The 18,184-nt window shown below is 36.4% G+C and overlaps 1 long non-coding RNA gene across 1 annotated transcript; it reads right to left on the bottom strand.

Annotated features, from left to right (window-relative positions):
• Window positions 1-2,097: 2,097 nt before the first annotated feature.
• On the bottom strand, window positions 2,098-17,533 carry LOC131199520 (uncharacterized). Its single transcript, XR_009155357.1, has 3 exons — window positions 15,937-17,533; window positions 4,130-4,282; window positions 2,098-2,235 (listed from the first exon to the last, which is right to left on the bottom strand). It is a non-coding gene; the product is annotated as an uncharacterized LOC131199520 (long non-coding RNA).
• Window positions 17,534-18,184: the final 651 nt, after the last annotated feature.

Here is an 18,184-nt window from a genome sequence, read left to right as displayed (position 1 = left end):
GCTATGACCACAGAATCGAAGCCACTTTTTTCATGTGAAACATACACAATACACATACACAAAGAGGCAGGATTTTGTGTGGTTGCAACTGGTGTCTTGGCTTTTTTTATTTGCGCTTTCCATTGAACTCTTGTCTTGGTGTTGACTATATAAGAATTATATTTTTTTTTTTAATATATCATAACGTCCACTTTGTCTGACAGAATAAAAATATTTTGATTGTTTAAGCTAAGTTTGTCTACAGTTCCCTCCTACTTCATTTCAAATAAAAGCCAGAATTTCACTTTTCTACAATGGGTTTAATGGATTAGCTAATGATTTAGTTATTTTTCCTTAGCTTACACTGCTGTTAAAATTTCTGTCTGATCACGCCCCACCCAATGGAAAGACTTCGCTTTTATGATTCACGCTCCATTTAAGAAACTTTGCTGTTCTGGGAACTCTTCGTAAACAAGGCATCAAGCATAGACAATAACTTTTTTACTACAGGTCTTTGCCACTGCAAAATTGAGTATGGAATAATTTATTTTCCAATGCTTATGTTGAAAAGTTTTTTAAAAAAACCCAGCTTTCTCCCACCTGAACTTAGAATCCTCTTTACCTAACATTTCTTAGCTGGCATGGTAAACAGAATAGAATGGAATGGAATGGAATAGAATGGAATAGAATAGAATAGAATAGAATAGAATAGAATAGAATAGAATAGAATAGAATAGAATAGAATAGAATAGAATAGAATAGAACAGAATAGAATTTTTATTGGCCAAGTGTGATTGGACACACAAGGAATTTGTCTTGGTGCATATGCTCTCAATGTACATAAAAGAAAAGATAGGTTCATCAAGGTACAACATTTACAACACAATTGATGATCAATATATCAATATAAATCATAAGGATTGCCAGCAACAAGTTATAGTCATACAGTCATAAGTGGAAAGAGATTGGTGATGGGAACTATGAGACGATTAATAGTAGTGCAGATTCAGTAAATAGTCTGACAGTGTTGAGGGAATTATTTGTTTAGCAGAGTGATGGCCTTCGGGAAAAAACTGTCCTTGTGTCTAGTTGTTCTGGTGTGCAGTGCTCTATAGCGTCGTTTTGAGGGTAGGAGTTGAAACAGTTTATGTCCAGGATGCGAGGTGTTGGATGAGAATTAGGCAGCTGCACTATAGTCTTAACTTATAATGAAAAATCATCTAAATATAGATAGTCCTTGACTTACAACAGTTCGTTTAGTAACCTTTCAAAATTACAATGGCAGTGAAGAATGTGACTTATGATCGTTTTTCACAGTTACGACCTTTGCAGCATCATTTGATCAATATTTAAATGCTTGGCAACTGGTTCATATTTATGGCTGTTGTTGTGTTCCAAGGTCACGTGATCACTTTTTGTGACCTTCTTACAAGCAAAGTCAATGGGGAAGCCAAATTCACTGAACAACGGTTACAAACTTATCAGCTGCAGTGATTCACTTACCAACTGTGGCAAGAAAGGTCATAAAATTGGGCAAAACTCACTTAAGAAATGTCACACTTAACAACAGAAACTTCGGGATCGATTGTGGTTGTAAGTCGAGGATGACTTGTATTACTCCTACCCACTGTGCACTTAGAGGTATCAAAAAGTTCACTATTTGTTGGGCATAATATGTAGCAGTGTTATTCAGCTGAAGGATATAACAGATGAGTGAACTTGCTTAATAGCAATGGCATTCTCTTACATTCCTGTGACTAACTTGAAAAATATATTTAAAAACACATTTTCTCAAATGGGGATTAAGTTACAGTAAGAAAGTCATTCATGACAGAGGTGTCACCGGACTGAAATATAAGGAAACAGAAATATAGTCTTGTTTACTTGTTTAAAACAATGGCAACGCAATCTTGCATGTTGACTATGCCCTGGGAAATGAGTCCCACTTCACAGATACTTAGAAATCTGCCGGTGTGCAGCCTACACTGAGAATGGTCTCAATGCTGAATCTGATGTATACCCTTTTCTTAGTTGTTCAAGTTTATTTTCATGAAGCAGGTCATAAATGGTCCGAAATCTGGGAGATCAGAGAGTACCAGCACAGGAAATTTTGAGAAAATGCTGGTGAGTTGAAAGGAAACCCATATTGTGCTTATAAAAAATGATTGCTTCACACTCTGGGTCAAATGGAAAATACAGGTATTATTTCCTGGCTCCTCTGGGCTATGTTTTTTCTGGAAATCTGTCTAAACAGTTCTGCAAAGTATAAAAGACAGGTATGAACAAACAGCTTATGGTTGTATTCAAGATTTCGTTGGATCTACTTGCTTACAAAGTTAGGTCTGTGAATTGTTTCATAACTTTTTTTAAAGAAAAATTCTTGTAGTTGCACAACCTTTGATCACCAAATATTTGCAGTTTCCTTAAGGATGCGCCCGGTTTGTTTATTCCAACTACAATGCATTGTTTTATGAATCCATTTCTCTTTTTCCCCTCTAGCTGATGAACAACATCCTCCAAATTTGGAAGAGTTCTCCAGCTATTAAGAAAAAATATGCTCTTTTGCCTCTCATAATGTGTCAGGTTATCAAAACTATAGCTGTTTTCCCTATCGTTAATCATCAAAACATGTAACATACTTATATCGATATATATATAAAATCAGCTGGTAGATTGAGAAGGAATTTTAGTGCAAAGTAGTTTTTGTGGGAAAAAATATTCTGAATGTAAAAAATAAAATCTCAATCTGACCCATGAAGAAAGGTGCATCAGAATATAAATGTACGATTTTTGAGTATGCCTCCTTTCCCCTCCTTTTATATCTATTTTCATGTTATGAATTATAATATTTAAATATTGAAAGCTTTTTTTTAAAGAACATAGTGTGATTATTACTGAATATTTCAGTGTTCTATGTTAGTGAAGGGCACGCAAATGTATGTTGTAGCATCATAAAAAGAAATGTTAGGTAGCATGTTGTAAATACCATTTGTTAAAGAATATTGAAAGGAAATTATTCCATCCTGCTTATGATTTTCCTCAATGGATCTGTTCAGCTATTGTGAGACACAGAACATTGAATTAGATACAAGGCACCTCTTATGTTATTATGTACTTTTAAAAAAACTTTGCGGCTAGATTTATTGTGTCGATGGATTCCGAACAATAATGTGATTTCTTTAGTTTTGGCTTAGTGTGTTGCACTAAGTATAGTGTGTTCAGTTTATAAAGTATGATGGATAGTTTACTATGATGTAATGTGAATCAGTCCCATTGTGACCGAATCAGTAAACCATAGTTTAAAAAACGCTTAGTGCAACCTGTGGATCAAGACAATAAATCGGTAGGGATTGATTTCTCTGGGTTCTGTTGATGTGGTTGAAATGGAGACAATAGTTCTACCTGGAACATTTTTAGAAAATAAAGTGGTATGTGTGACTTTAAAGAGACTATAGATAATTGTTGCAGGGTTTTTAGTATAGACAACTATTTATATTAATTTTTGTATAGATCCCAGCAAAGATGACTCCTTACCTCTAAAAGCTTGGAACAGTGGAAAAGTACCATGATGCAATGAAATAACCTGATGGAAAAAATTTACTTGCAATCCTTGGAGTGCATTTCAATGGCCTGTGTCAACACAGTTATATTATTAAAGCCAACTTTATCTCTTTAGTCTTTTTCCTTTGAATTATTTCTGTTTTTTTAAATGCTACCAAATGGAAAAATTGGTTACTTTCATCCCTTTTAATGCAGCACTCTAAATGATGCACCTTTGGAAGAATCCTAAAATCTTCAGCAATCTAAATCAGTCAGGTTTTTAAGACTTGAGCAGAGCATTATTACAAATTCAGCACATTAGCAATGATTTGTAACATGATACATCATCATCACCATCCTTTATTATTCCACATGAGGTGGCTAATTCATATCAAGTCAAATCATTGGCCCTTCTAATAGTGTTGAATGTTTGAATTAATTTCAGTGCTGCTGTCGAGGTTCAAAAGAGAAATTTTAATCCTATTAGAAGATACCAAGAGGAAGAACAAAAACATTGTTGTATTTATAGCACTTGTGTTACCACCTAGGATGATTGGCAACAGCAGAAAAAGAAATTTTAGTCTCAAACCAATTTTGGAAAGACACATACCGTATATATGTGAGCGAGTTTGGGTAGTGGTTAAAGCATCAGGCTAGAAACTGGGAAACCACGAGTTCAAATCCTGCCTTAGCCAGGAAATCAGCTGAATGATCTAGCACTAGTCACACTCTCTCAGCCAATTCGCCTTGCAAGGTTGTTGTTCTGGGGAAAATAAGAGGAGGAAGGAGTATTAGATATGTAAAAATAATAAAAGTGAGATGCAAGTAAGTAAATAAATAAATAAATAAAACGTGGTGTAAGGATGCGTACACATACACACGCACACAACAAGGTAATTCTATCTGAAAAGACTGACATTTTATCACATAATTCTTTATTTAGAAGTTACCTATTTCTAAAAAATAGAATGTAATCTGACTTTTTTCCTGATATGTCAGTAACATTAATGCTGTAAGCCAGTGGTCCCCAAGTTTTCCAACTCTGCAGACCGGCAGCGCTAGTGGCAAGGAGGGATGAATGCAGTGGTGGGATTCAGCCAGTTCGCACCACTTCGGGAGAACCGGTTGTTAACTTACTGAGCAATTTGGTGAACTGGTTGTTGGAAGGAATCATTATGGCAGAGAACCGGTTAGGCACTTAGGCAAATGGAACTTCCCAATTGCATGGACAGGTTGTCAACAGGCTGCAGACCTGTAGCGGTTCGCATACTGTGGGTTAGGGACCCCTGTTATAAGGAAAGATAATGCAGGATATTTAGGTTCTGAAGAACACATGCACACTGACTCTCAATGCACAGTTTGAACCGGGGAAAACAGACCAAATGATGCTTTCCCTTCTTCATAATGGAAAATCCAAAATTTACAAGCAAAAGAAAATTTTGCCTAATGAAAAGCCAATGAAATGCATTATTTACATTTATTTACTTCCTTCAGAATCCTTTTCTGAAAATAAATTTTAAGTTTCATTATAAAATAAAAATGCAGAAAAAAAATCAAAAGTTAGAAAAAACTAAGAGACAGAGAAATGTGCCAAGAAAGAGAAAAACATTGCTGATTTCTGACTTTTTTCCGTTGCAGTCAAGCACACACAAACACAAAAATGCAGCCACAACTTTTTGCTTTACGTTTGCAACATTTCAAGCTATTTATATAATAACAAAACTACTCTAATCATAAACACCTAAAATCAAAGTTTCATTTTTTCACTTTTGAGCAAAAAGTCCAGGAGCAGTTTCCAAGTAGAAATAAAATTAGATAAGTTCTTCTCTAATCTATCTAATAAAATCTTCTCCAGTTTCACTTCTTCCACTAACCATCACCTTTATCACTCATTTTTTTTATGAGGATTGTGTGCCTTTCCATCTTTGTGCACATAAGATTCTCACACTGCCAACATAAATGATAACAAAATTTCAAATTTTCGTTCAAGTTCCTTATCCATCAAACCTAAAAAGAGACTTTTTTGGTTTCAATTTTATATTTATTTTAAGAATCTTTTGGGTTACAGTAAAAATCTGATCACAATATTTCTTTGCTTTGTCACGAGTCCCCCAGAGATAACAACAAAAGGCCCAACTTCTTTGCATTTGCAATTCCAATTCAAAATTCAAAATCTGAACAATAAATATTTGTTCACATTTGATGAATGATGGTCTACAGTATCTATTTTTAATTTATAGTGGGTTCATCATCTGCATATAAAAGAAACAAAAGTAAAATTGTGAACAGGAAATTTTGTGAAAATGTTCTTATTGATATTAACATGCTATCTGCTTTTGTATCATACTTTATAAATTTGTAATCAGGAACACAATTTGAAAATATTGAAAATATGTCTATTTCAAACTTTCAAATGACTGAGGCAGGATTAAATGTCTTTTATTATTTAAAATACTGGAGTAATGAAACAGCTAAAATTCTGCTGCCTTGTGAATCAAAACTGAGAATTGCACTAACATGCACTTAAAATGACAAATCTGTCTCCTCCCAAATGATCCAAGAGAGCTTTATTATTAGGGAAGTGCTGTAATATTAGTCAGGCTTTAGTACACCTTTGCAAATTGTTGGAATGATTCACTCATATTGGGAACAAGCATTTTAAAGTTTTTAACTTGTTCCCAAACTTCCCATAGCTATTGTTATTTTACCCAAAAATCCTGTCCTTCGTTGTTGTTGTTTAACTGCCCATCTTCAGGTCCTGTTTCAGTTGAATTTGTAAAAAAAACCAAAATCATTTACTATCCCATTAGGGAACTTGTAAAAAAATAGCACAAATTAGAAAGCACTGCTGTGTGCAGTTTGCAATTTTTCATGCTTTTCTGTTCTTGGGAAATAGTCAGTGGCTTCTCTCTATTGGGGCAAACTAGTTATGAGCAGCCCTTAGAAAACAAAGAGTAATAATAGAATTACTTTAATATTTAACATATTTATTCTGGATGTCAATTATTGTGATAATGCAGCGTATGGAGAACTGTGCTAAGAATACCCATGTTAAGTTTTACACAATTTTAATTAATTTAAAAAATAAATAAATTATCAACCCATCTAGAAATGGCTTCTGTAAGCTTTGGTTCTCTTGAAACTAGAATTCCCAAAAAGGTGGGGGAGAAAGAATTTTTAAAAAGAGATAATAGTAAACGAAAATGTTTGCTTGTTTCATATTCCATTCAGTATGAACTCCTTGCAAGGATAATCACATCATTAATTTTAAGGACAATCAAAGAAGTTTAATTAATGGCACATTTAGATGTTGCAGTGCCTGCTTTTAGGAGATGCTATCAGATACCATGAGCAAAAAATCATTAGCGTCTTCCAATGACCATTATCCTGTATCCTGAGCCAGCTGTCTAAAGCAGTTACAAAAAAGCAGTGATTCAGTGTTATACTCAGTCTTTGCATTTTGCTCTCCTAAAATTGCAAAGTCCCCAAAATTAATCCATAACTCCTTTGACCTTTATGATAAACTTTGGTCCTTTTTGTTAGGAAACTTTCCAAAAGTACCAGGGTGCTCCTTCTGTGTCACATGTTTGGCAACTGAGTAAGCGTTATGAAAAGAGGATGAATGTCTTGCATCACCACTTGTGGTTCTAGAAGTTGGCTATGAAATATGTAGATTATAATCTGAGCAAAAACTATATCCCATGAAAAAGCCATTTTAATCATTTAGAACCTTGTGACATTTTAAAGACAAGCATATTTATAATGTCATAAAACTTGGGTCTTCAACATGATCCTTAAGCCCAAAATATCTTTGTGAACACTCCCTTCAGCTTCCACAAAGATTTCTGCCCCATGAGATTTTATTTTGTTTTATATTCTTTTGAAGAGGGAGGAGTGGGCTCTAATTGGCATATTTATGGAGAGAAGGAAAGATGGGCTATTAACATGCCAGGAAAGGAAAGATATTAGATAGCTTGTGTTTGTCCTCTTTGCCTTAATTGGGCTATTCCTAGTCATATGGCTGCAAATGTTGCTATAGTCCATCGGTCAAATCTATGAGGTAAACTACATCAAGAAATTAACTCCATCGGAAAACAGTAACTATAACTTATTGAGATAAATTATTGTAGGAAATCTTGCAAAACTATGTTCTATCTTCCTTCCCTTTTAAACCTTCCCTTTGTATCATTGTATCCTTTCCATTTAATCCAATGGACCTCTTGAGATCTTGCCTGATTGCATGGAATCTTTGCTAATTCACATACTGAATACAGCAGTGGTTGGTTTCAAAAATGTTTACTACCAGTTCTGTGGGTGTGGCTTGGTGGGAGTGTCTTGGTGGGCATGGCAGGGGAAGGATACTATAAAATCTCCATTCCCACCCCACTGCAAAATCCCCATTTCTTCCCAATCAGCTGGGACTTGGGAGGCAGAGAATAGATGGGGGCGGGGCCAGTCAGAATTTTTACTACCGGTTCTCCAAACTACTCAAAATTTCTGCTACAGGTTCTCCAGAACGGGTCAGAACCTGCTGAAACCCACCTCTGGAATACAAGTAGTTTTCAACTGACAACTATTTGTTTAGTGACTAAAGTTACAATGTCACTGAAAAAAATGACTCAACCCTTTTTCATATTACCATTCCAGCATTCCTGTGGTCACGTGATCAAAATTCAGATGCTTGACAACTGGCATGTACTGATGATGGTTGCAGTGTTCCAAGGTCATGCGATCGTGGGACAATGGTTTTGTGACCATTTGGCAAGCAAAGTCAATGGGGAAGCCAGATTCAATTAATAACCATGTTACTAACTTACCAACTGCAGTGATTCACTTAACAATTGTGGCAAAAAAGGTCATAAAATAGAGCAAAACTCACTTAACAACTGTCTTGCTTAGCAATGAAAATTATGGGCTCAATTGTGGTCGTAAGTCAAGGACTACCTGTAGATGTTTGAGGACAAAAGATAGATAACTGGCTTTTATTGCTTTTCCATACTGTACAAAATTTCCTCCACCAAGAAGTGAGAGGGAAAGAGCTGGATTTACTGCGAGCTGATTGAATTATTCTTTATGATGAGGATCAATTGTTTCTGTTTTAACTTTCTTAATATTAGGACCAATCGTAGATATATACTCTTGGCAAATGCTTGTTCTGTATCCCAAAGGTGCTTTTTCAAAAGGCAACTGGGCTTTGTTTTTCCTTGTTTTCCAATTGCCTTTTGAAAAAGCACCTTTGGGACAACCATGACTTGGATGACTGAAAATCTCTATGGATATTTGTTTGTTGTATAGTTTTGAATTCTTTCTGACTTATAGAACCTGTGGATATAGGCTAATAGTATGGATGAGTTCTTACATGATCCTTGCCTCAACTTAGCTGATCAAATTGGCTAGGATTAGACTAGCCTCACGGCTACAAGAGAGTGAGCATTGCCTGTTTGCAGTGGAATATGTGTTATTCTCTATTGTAGTAATGATAATAATACCTCTCCATCTGTGAGATCTGTTCAACTATTCAGTTCTAGGAAAAATAATGAAGAAATGAACACGTTCCTCAGTGACGTATCTAATTCTCTAGACACAGACTGATTAGGTTATTTTTGGCCAAGATATAGTATTGAAACTCCTTTGATCATGTTATTTCATAACCAAAGCTAGAAACAGATGGGGAGCTATGCAGTTCTGCTAGTTTACCTTATGCTGGCTTTTAACACCATCAACCATACAATCCTTCTGGACTTTATGACACAAATGAACCTGGAGAAGACGGTTTTACAACTTCAGTTCTTCCCAGTTGGGCTCATTAGCACAAGGAAATATGATGCTTGCGCTGAAAGCATCTGCACTGGTTGCCAGTTACTTTCTTCTTCTTCTTCTTCTGTTCAATCGAGTCTGGTTCTTGGAGTCTTGGAGTACCTGCAGTTTTCTTGGCAAGTATTTTCATAAATGGGTTTTCCATTGTCTCCTTTCTGGGGCTGAGAAAAAGTGACTAGCTCAAGGTCACCCAGTTGACTTTGTGTCCAAGGCGGGACAAGAACTCACAATCTCCCGGTTTCTAGCCTGATGCCTCAGCCATTATACCCTACTGGCTCTTCCAGTTGCTTACCAGGCACAATTTAAGGTATTGTTATTACTTTTTAATGTTTTAATTTAAGGATCCATTTTGCTCCTTTAAAATGTGTTAAGACCTACAAGATCTTCCTGGCACAGAAGGAAGGGCTTTCCTTAGGTTGCTCCTGGCGATGATACACTCTTCCTAAAGAATCCTATTTAATTCTCATTCTCCTTGTGTTTAGGAAATATCCCTTTTACTGGATTAAATTATTGCATGCCTTTAGTATTTATTTATTTCTTTACTGCTAAATTTCAATAGCTTCTTTAAGTGGTTAATAACATCTCTAACACATAAGCAATACCACTGGTGTTTGCCAGCTTTATCAACTATAAAAGGGGTGGAAGTCCACAAGTCCACCCATCTTAAATTTGAAAAGAGGGGCTAAGGCATTGGTGGTGGGTTTCCCCCGGTTTGGACCGATTCTTGCGAACCGATAGTAAAACTGGGGGGAGGCTCCACCCACCGACCTCGATGTCATCAGGAAGCTTCTGCGCATGCGGCTGCGAACTGGTAGTAAAGGTAAGTAGAACCCCCACCCTGCTTCTCATCCCCAAATGCCTTTCTTAAACATTCAGGTCTTTATAGCTCCTTGGAAGTCCAAAAAGGCAATTGAATATGTGATGTTTGCTCTTCAAAGAAATGAGACCATTGCCGGGAAGGTTCATGTTTAGGTACCCATAGATAGCTTTTCCTCAAAGAAAAGCACCTTAGAAAATTTTATTAGCCTCCCTGAGTAGTTTCTAAAGCAGAAATATGAGGTATAAATCAGGTAAATACGATAATTACCTTGGGTAAAAAGGACTAAATTTTTTTTGAAGCAGCAGAAATTTACCATGGCTAAGGGGTCAAATGTATTTATGCCAATTTTCTTCATTTCGACCCATTTTTAAAATGACATTTAACAGAATAATTGAGTTGGAAGGGACCTTGGAGGTCTTCTAGTCCAACCTCCTGCTCAAGCAAGAGACCTATACTAATTATAGACAAATGGTTGTCAATCTGTTCTTTAAAACTCCAGTGTTGGGGCACCCACAACTTCTGGAGGAAAGTCATTCCAAAGATTAATGGTTCTAACTGTCAGGAAATTTCTCCTTAGTTCTAGTTTGGTTTTCTCCTTGATTAATTTCCATCCATTGCTTCTTATCCTGCCTCCAAAGGTGCTTTGGAGAATAGGTTGACCCTATCTTCTTTGTAGCTGCCCCTTATTATTTATTGTAGTTTTTTATTGTAGTTTCCACTCACTATTGTAGATTCTGCCAAATCCCTGATTCCTTTAATAATTATCTTGCAACTGGGAGGCAATTCAAGAGGCAACTGGAGCAGAAGAAGCTTGTTGGATGAGAAGCGATATGTCTTCAAAGAAAAAACAAGAAAGTTCAATTGCTTCTTGAAAAAGCACCTTTGGGATTACTGTTGCAGCCATTATAACATTAGTGTTGAAATTTTATGCATCATTTAATCTGTGTGATTGCATTTGCACAGGTTCAGTATTGTGTGGCATTCTGCACTTTGAGGGAATCTAAAAGAGCACCTCAGAAGGAGAATTCTTTCATGTCTTGTCAGTTTATATATGCTATGACTCAGGACTGATCTGCACAATCTTTCTGAGAAGAATTACTATTACTCTAACTGACTGACAGAAAATGACTTGAGAAATAAAAATAATCTAAGATTTAACAATTAAAATATAATCCTGAAGGATACTGTGATCAGAAGCAGCTTAAACAGAGAAAGTGCAGATTATTGTTTATTACAATCATGATTAGATTAGATTTTATTACTTTATAAGGAACTCAAGGCAGCAAACATACATAAAACTCCATATTTTCCTGAGAGAGCAATCCTGTGAAGTGGTTTGGGTTTAGAGAGAATGACTGGCCCAAGTCACACAGCCATTTTTCATGCCTAAAGTGTGACTATAACTCACAGTCTCCTAGTTCTAGGCCAGCATTTAACCACTACACCAAACTGGTTCCCATTCTTTGAAATTACTAATACAAAAACTAGAATATCTAGTGTAGATATTTTTCCACAGTGAAATTGCCACAATCTACATTTATCTGGCGCACAAAATAAGAGAGCAATTGCAATAGCAGCAATAGCATTTAGACTTATATATAGCTTCATAGTGCTTTACAGTGCTCTCTAAGCGGTTTAGAGAGTCAGCATATTGTCCCCAACAATCTGGGTCCTCATTTTATCGATCTTGGAAGGATGGAAGGCTGAATCAACCTTGAGCTTGGTGAGATTGCCAAATTGCAGGCAGCTGGCAGGCAGCAGAAATCGATTGCAGTATTGCATTCTAACCACTGGGCCACCACAGCTGTTTTAATGATTAAGATTAAGAGCATTAAGATACTTTTAATGCTCTAATTTCCCAGTCCTTCACACAGCTATGCACTTTGGAAATTTAAATTCTGTTAATTGGCTAATAGCACCTTAAGTTCAAAGATGTTTAAACTACAAAGACAAATATTAGGATTCTTTTTCTGACAGCTAATACTTAATCCCATAATGACTTATTACGGACAAAATATAAAGCAACATTTTAAATACTATTACATCACATGTAATAGCATTGAATTCTGCCAGTATACTACACAATAGAACGATAATAAAAAGCACACCTGCATAAGATAATGCTGCCAAAGTAAGCAAATTATTTTAAATAGCACTAATAATTGTATCTTACAACAAAGAACAGGAATGTAACAATTTATTTATTTAGTCTATTTTAAACTATCTCAGTTGCAAACACAAGTCTAGGTGATGTACAAGAAATTAATAAATGCATTTAAAAGCAAAACAAAAGAAAGCTAATAAAGAATTGTCTGAAGAACCAATCTCACTCCAACTGGATTGATCTTCCCCACCGTGTCAGCCGAAGAGGCATGCTGTCGATCTTAGAGGTCAAGGAATTTTGGTTGGCAGAATCCAAGGGAAGAGCCCTTTTCTGCTCTTTAGAACATTATACTCCTTGAGGTGAGCTCTGACCCCACCCTGCTGACCTTCCATAAAGGCGTGTCAGTTGACCTGGGACCCCAATGGGGGTCACCATTCCAGAGCTGGCTGTTGAATTAAGAAAGGCCCTCACCTCTCCATGTACTCCATGCTCTCCTTCTCCCCATCTTTTAACTCTACTTATTGTTGTTATTTATTGTTTTATCATTTTAATGTTGACCAGTTTTCATGTTTGTAAGCATCCCAGAGTAGCCTCCAGATGAGATGGGCAGCACATAAATCTAATAAATAAATAAAAGCAGTAATAATAACAATAAATTGCGGGAAAATGTCATAGTTCAAAAAGTATTAAATTATATAGTATTAAGTGCAGCTCATAAATCACTCTGCAAGAGGGAAAATGGCGCTGGAACAAGACCTTTTGATCATCTTTGTACAAACTGAAGAATATTTAGGACTATAGTTAATCCACTCTCTTGTCTAATCTGAATTTTAGCCGAAGGTTTTATCTGGCATCCAAACTAGGAAACGGAGACCTAAGACTCTTTGAGTCACAAATACATTCGAGACAAGGAGACTGATGGCCCACAAGAAGAAATAGCATTGCTCTGATCTCTTGAACAAGCAGCTGGGAAGCTAAACAGCTGAAAACTGGCAATTTATAGGTGGTAAGAAAGGAACTGTGAAAACGCATTAGAAGTTCAAGGAAAAAGGAAAAAGACTGTTTTCTGACAAGGACAATCTGAGGTAGCTAGCAAACATCTTTGAAAGACTGGGTTAAAATCCTTTATCAAAAATACTATAATAGTGTGTGGGCATTTCAAAGATTTAATCAACATGTTTGACCAAAATAATATGGATAGCAGAATTATGTAAAGCCTTCCTTGAAGTTGTGGAAGATGGAATGGAACAATAATTCAAAGGACTAATATGATTTATATTAAAGTATTACATCTGAATAGAATATGCTTATTTGTAGGGTCCCACACATGCCTAATATCTGTTAAATCCATGAAAAATCTGTTCCCTTAAGTATAGGACTTGGACTAATTTTACTTCTTTTACTTGAATGTAAGCCATCCAAAATCCATGCATTATACAAATACCTTATAAGTTCAAGGGTCAGGCAACACTCCGATCAAAATAATAGACATTACTTTCTACATACATTCTTTATTGTACAATAAACCTATTGCATTTAAAAGATGATCCACTTCATCTTCCATTTGCAACAACACCTGTTTTTCTCATTGCATCTTTATTTTTTCTAACATCTGAGAAGGGAAAGTTGAAATAACTGCTACAAATCTTAGTCCTCAAAGACCCTATTTCTTAAACAGGAAAATGTTTAGCAGTTTTCATTTAAACTTCACTGCTTATCAGCATTTAATCAAGAGGACTCTTAGTTTATAACAAATAATGGCAACACATTTGCATTCAGGAAGGGGAGTTTAAAATTTGCTAGATGGCAGCTTTAGGGTTTTCCTCCAAGCCATTCCCTTTTTATGCATATAATGCACAGACAAAATGGATCCCGGCTGATACACAATGCCACAGCAGCCATCTTGAAGATTTTGACCAGAGGTGGGTTTCAGCAGGTTCTGACCAGTTCTGGAGAACCGGTAGCAGAAATTTTGAGTAGTTCGGAGAATCGGTAGTAAAAATTCTGACTGGCCCCATCCCCATCTATTCTCTGCCTCCCAAGTCCCAGCTGATCGGGAGGGAATGGGGATTTTGCAGTAACCTTCCCCCGGAGTGGGATGGGAATGGAGATTTTACAGTATCCTTCCCCTGCCACACCCACCAAGCCACACCCACAGAACCGGTAATAAAAAATTTTGAAACCCACCACTGATTTTGACCTCCCCTGAAGTTGACATTGTCTGCATTCTCAACAATGGAACTTTTAGAGTAAGAAAAAGAAAAGCCTTTTATGACGAGATATCTAACAGCTATAACAAAGGATCTTAAAAACTGAATGGAAATAATGCAGACTACAATTTATTTGTTCATCTAAAACATTTATATAGCCACCCATCTTCTAACCATCTCTGGGTTAGAAGAGATTCTAACATTCTAGCCAATATCCATTATTACACTCCAACCAATGTTTTTCCAAATTTGTGCCACAGTGAAAGTTGTTTTTGTTATTTGCCTGTGAATTATAAAAAAATAAATTAGATTAACTATGCTTCAGGGTTTAGCATTCTGAGATCTTTATCTTTAGAAGAAGAGGCTGTTGAAATCATTAAAGACAAACGTTCACACATCATAAAGTCATGTCAGCACCCGCCCATAAGAGAAGCTTTCCTTGCAGCTGACTTCACATCATACTACCTAACTGCAATGAATTCCTGCGTTGATTTTCTGCTAAATTTATGAGTTGGAATATAATCAAAGATCATAATAAAGAGTTGAAACATACAAGGGAAGTTGCAAAGATTCATTCCTGAATCACTCTTTACCAATTTAAAAAATAACCCATCAGGGAAGGATATAACCTTATCTGATCAACATTAGAATAAAAATGTAATTCGTAAACTTAGAGTGAATTAAGACTTTATTCCAAGTATGTCCTACTCAAAATCAAAGAGCCACTTAAGAGCTTTTTTTCAAAAATTAACCTTTTATTTTGAATAAATTGTTCAAAAATTTATAACTTAGGCTACAATTGTAAGCAAGTTTGCTTAGGAGGAGGAGCTGCAAGAAGGAACTGCTTTGGAATAAACATTATTAACATTTTATAAAATTGAGCTATAAAATTAGAATGTCTTTTATACTAAAACTTGCTCACAACATACAAATAATATTCTTCCACATCAGCCATACACAGAGGTGGTATTCAGCAGATCCTGACCAGTTCCAGAGAACTGGTAGCTGAAATTTTGAGTGGTTTGGAGAACCTGTAAATACCACTTCTGACTGCCCCTGCCCCCATCTATTCTCTACCTCCTGAGTCCCAGCTGATCGGGAAGAAATAGGGATTTTACAGTATCCTTCCCCTAGACCGTGGTGGGAATGGAGATTTTACAGTATCCTTCCCCTGCCATGCCCACCAAGCCACGCCCACAGAACCGGTAGTAAAAAAAAATTGAATCCCACCACTGGCCATACAATATCACTGAATCTAAGTATTCAAACAAAATATTGGATATATTGGTTTAAAACCTGAATACACTTATTTCTTTATCATTTTCACAGTGTATATATGCTCATTTTATGCAATGACTCTGCTGAATAATTGCAGTTTGTACTAATGATGATGAGAATGGGTATGCCACTAAGAATTAGCATGCTAACAAAAATGCAATGTCCTGTTTACTTTGCCATGTAATTACCTCTGTAAAAGATCTTTCTCTGTGCCATCTGATCTGGTCTACTCAGCCAGTATAGCCTTGGGATGATGTAGCAACTATTGCTTTCACTGGCATTATCTGCTATCCCTTTCTTTACCTTTTCTCAACCAAAACAAGCTACCAGATCACAAGTCCCTAAGACACAAAATGGCACCAAAATATTAAATTAGTTTATAGAGTGAATAAGAACTCAGATTTTCAAGGAAAAACAAGGATATGTGTTAGGCTTAAAAAATAGGGAAACAATGGATCTTATATGGTGATCAGAAAATCTCTCTTGAAGAAATTCAAGCAAGGCTTAAGCATGTATCAAATAAAACTAAATGCCAACACCACTCTATCAAGTTATTCTGCCTCTAGAAGCCCATATAGGTTTAGATTCTTTTCTATCTTTTCTTCCCAAGTGTCAGCAGATTTTGAGAAATTGAAGTTCTTACAAATTTAAGGAACTTTAATTGAAGAGGAATGAAATTGTTCTCGTGCAGAATTTAGCTGATATGCTATCCTAGACTTACCATACTAAAGGCAAAAGGGATTAGTCCACAGGTTGGTTGTGGGTGTATTGTGACTTAACGGTTTGCATTACTAAAGGCAGTTGTGACATTACCAATTGGCAAATAAGAACCCAATGACAAGCATTTATGGTAATTAGGCTGAAGATGATGGTTACTTTTCAGGACTAATAAATTTTGAGTTATTTAAGGAGTGATTGGATAATTGCCTTTTCAAATTAAACAATGTTATCTTCAATTACAATAATCTAGAAATAGCCATCAATATTAAGGGAACATTTTCATTATAGTCTTAAGCTGCTTTTATAATCATGTTTCCTTCTCTAAAATGGCTTGTGGAAATCCTGTAGAGACTTAGACACTGTATCAGCGGTGAAATCCAGCTGGATCTATCTGGCTCACGCGAACCAATAGGGCCGGTGGCAGGAGGCTCCGTCCACCCGCTGGATGTTATTATGTCTCGTTTTTGACCCTCTGTGCATGCACAGTAGGCTCTGCACATGTGGTGAAGAGGCATGCGCAAGTGTAGCGAGAGCGCGTGCACGTTCACATTTCCAAACTGGTAGTAAAGGTAAGTGCACTTCACCACTGCACTGTAAGTTATTTAATTAGCTAGTAGGCTACTATTTAATTGGACAATAATACTGATGCTGTACTACTTAATGCTTTTTTTGGAGTGGGAAATTAAAATATTTTGATGTTCTAGGAAAATAGTAGCCTATCACTTTTTTCTGTGGAAGACATGGGGAATGCCCTTGAAGCACAGGTGGAACAACTGCTATTAAGGTAACAGTCTGATATACAGGGCCAGTTCCAAGAAACTAATTTGAGTAAACATCTCAGGCCCCTCCCTACTTCACACAAAAATAAAGTAGGGAGGGGGAGAAGCACATTCTGACTTGCAAGATTCTTTTCCTATAACTGTTACAATAAAGTTAGCCCTGGTTTCTGATTTGGTCTGTCCTATACAGCTGATATGTTCCTATATGTTGGCCTTTCTAAACATAAAATGTACCTACCTCATGACTGGAAAAATGACGGCATGGTATATTGTTGGTCTTATTAGAATGCCAAAATCCCTGGGGAAAATACCTAGCTCAGAGAAAGAACAATAGTTAGTTTAAAATGTTTGGCTGAGTTTCAAGCTAACAACCTTCGACAGGTAGTCCTCAACTTGTGACCACAATTGAGCCCAACATTTCTGTGGTTAAGTGAGACATTTGTTGTTTTGAGTTTTGCCTCATTTTACGACTTTTCTTGCCACAGTTGTCAAGTAAATCACTGCACTTGATAAGTTAGTAACCCAGTTGTTAAGTGAATCTGGCTTTCCCATTGACTTTGCTTGCCAGAAGGTTGCAAAAGGTCATCAGATGACCCCAAGACACTGCAACGGTCATAAATATGAACCAGTTTCCAAGCATCTGAATTTTGTTCACATCATTTGTTCACAAAACAATTACTAAACAACCTGCCTTCCATTGAGGACCTGTATATTGCATGAGTCAAAAAGAGGGCTGTGAAAATATTTACAGACCCCTCGCATCCTACACATAAACTGTTTCAACTCCTACCCTCAAAACGACGCTACAGAGCACTACACACCAGAACAACTAGACACAAAAACAGTTTCTTCCCGAACTCCATCACTCCGCTAAATGAATAATTCCCTCAACACCGTCAAACTATTTACTAAATCTGCACTATTAATCTTCTCACCG

Source organism: Ahaetulla prasina, chromosome 5 (assembly GCF_028640845.1).
Source record: "Ahaetulla prasina isolate Xishuangbanna chromosome 5, ASM2864084v1, whole genome shotgun sequence".
Lineage (NCBI taxonomy): Eukaryota > Metazoa > Chordata > Lepidosauria > Squamata > Colubridae > Ahaetulla > Ahaetulla prasina.
The sequence above is the reverse complement of the archived record's forward strand: the minus strand, read 5'-3'. Positions and strand labels throughout refer to the sequence as shown.